Source organism: Sardina pilchardus, chromosome 21, assembly GCF_963854185.1.
Source record: "Sardina pilchardus chromosome 21, fSarPil1.1, whole genome shotgun sequence".
NCBI classification, from domain to species: Eukaryota; Metazoa; Chordata; class Actinopteri; order Clupeiformes; family Clupeidae; genus Sardina; species Sardina pilchardus.
Window position 1 is genome coordinate 5716883 of NC_085014.1, and position 2500 is coordinate 5719382.

Below are 2500 nucleotides of genomic sequence, written 5' to 3' on the forward strand. Positions count from 1 at the left end.
GTGTGTGTGTGTGTGCTTCCAAGAACAAAACAGGAAAAATAATACTGCCAGTGCCTGGGCATAGCCTTGGCTCTGTAAATGGGACAACAACGTGTTTGAATCGAGCCATACTCCAGCCGATAAACACAGTTCAAGCAGAAAGACTGAGGTAGCAATAATAAAAAAAAAACGTTGATTATATTTCATTTATTTAATAAATATGTAAAGGGATTTACAACAACAAATTAACAGCAGTGTTATTTCCTATACTGGGGTAGTGGTAGTACAGTGCTTATTGAGTTAGCGTTCAGTAGCCTGAAAGTGTGGGCTCAATTCCCGGCTTCCACTGTTAAGTGCCCTTAAGCAAGGCACTTACAGTAACCCCAAGGTGCTACAGGGACAATGTAATCCCTTGTAATATATAGTGGTCATATGCAACAGTGTCTGCCATAGTCCAGGGCCAGAAACATGGAGATGTTTGATCCTGTCAGGTGGAGACAGCAAGGCGGAGCCTATCTCCTGGGCAATCGGACTAAACTGGTGGTGTTGGGGAGGGAGGAGGGGAACGTCAAACGTTGGAACCCAAAAAACAACCAAGCAGGACTGTGAGCCAAGAAAACGTTCTAAAGACAGTGTAGAAAAAGACGGTGTCGAGAAAGACGGTGTATAAAAAGACGATGTAGAAAAAGGCGATGTAGAAAAAGGCGGTGTAGAAAAAAAAGACGGTGTAAAAAAGGTGTAGATCAGTTGGACAAGAGTAATGTATAAATGGGTGATGTAATGTCGGAGTCTTCCTGGCAGAACTTTGGCTGATGCTTCCATTCCGTCAGGAGCATGAAGGGGAGGGATGTAATTTGATTTCCTGTGTAGTTTGCTCAGACATAAACAATATTTTTGCCAGAATCAATGAGCACACCTTTACAGAGTTTTTTTTTTTTTTTATCACTAAAATACTGTAATAAATCAAAAATATTTCTCAGATAGAGAACCATTACACTTAGCAAAACAGCTGCCTTGATTTACACAACTATAAGATATACACACACAGTAATTTGCTTCTCTTTGCTTCTCTACTTTTTGTCGGGCACACACACTACAGGAGTTTTGAATTTATTAGAGTACAGGGAGACAAAGTAAAGGGAGCAAGCCCTAATAAGCAACTACACCTCAGAATGAAGTCTAGAAAACACATGCAGCCCACACACTAAATGCAGTCCAATTGTTTATTAAATCGAGTTGCAAACATCCAACTGGTTTGATACCTCATATTTGTAATTGGACACTCTGTGAACCATTAGTAAGACTCCACCTTTAAACTCCTCAGTCTACAGGATTATCTCGGCTGGTAATCGGTTCGGTTCGGGCCATAGGAGGGATACCTCATGATTGTAGCAAGTAGGGAATCGGGCCCGAAATCGAATCTATTTCTAAAACCTAGCCTAAGTAATAAAGGTAAATATACATTTCTACCGACATTATATATATATATATATATATATATATATATATATAATATTACCATAGTTACATCGTTAGTCCTACGCAACTTCCTGTTCCTGCTCTGGGGCATTCTTATGACCAGAAATCTAAATCCGATGGTTCCGGCATGGTCCCTTCGGAAGGGAGAGGGGGTTTGTAATTGTTAGCGTTCCTTCAGGCTGGGTTGTACATTTATGGAGGAATATAATTGATGTGAAGATAATAAAGAGAGGAATTAAGAGTGTGATTTGATACAGTGTGATGCTCCCTCTGCTAAAGGCTTGTTAGCGTTACCTCAGGCTCTTAAGAAATGTATGCCAGAAAATTTGCGATATTTAGATAATAAGTAATAAGTAATTAAAAAAAATGTCACACATACACACACACACACGCACACACACACACACACCTCTACTGGCATTTAGTCTTAGAGACAGAAAGAGAGAGAGAGAGAGACAGAGGGAGGTAGAGACCAAGTGAGAGGATGAGAGAGAAGGAGTAAAAGAGAGAGAGAGAGAGAGAGTAAAAGAGAGAGAGAAAGAGAGTAAAAGAGAGAGAGAGCGCGGCGTTGGCTGCAGCTGGCAGTGTTCCAGTGTGTTTGCGGTGCTGTTGTGTGAGGGAGGCGTCGGTGTGGAGGACGTGTAGCGCCTCGTGCTCCTTACAGCCCACTCTCTCCTGCTGTGTGTGTGTGTGTGTGTGTGTGTGTGTGTGTTTCTACATAATATATGTGTATTTGTGTGCGTGTGTGTGTGTGTGTGTGTGTGTGTGTGTGTGAGACACCGCATCGCAATACACAGCCATCACAACAGCCAGGGGAGCTGTGTGTGTGTGTGTGTGTGTGTGTGTGTGTGTGTGTGTGTGTGTGAGAGCGTGCGTGGGTCCACGTGCATGCTCTGTCTACTAGCACCCCCCCCCCCCCCCCCCAGTCCTGTATTGATTCCTGGAGTGACAGAGATCATTACGATACACACTGTTTCAACTTTTCTGCGCACACACAAGAAATATCAGATTTCCCTTGAAAGTCTGGGAGTTGAGTGCAAAG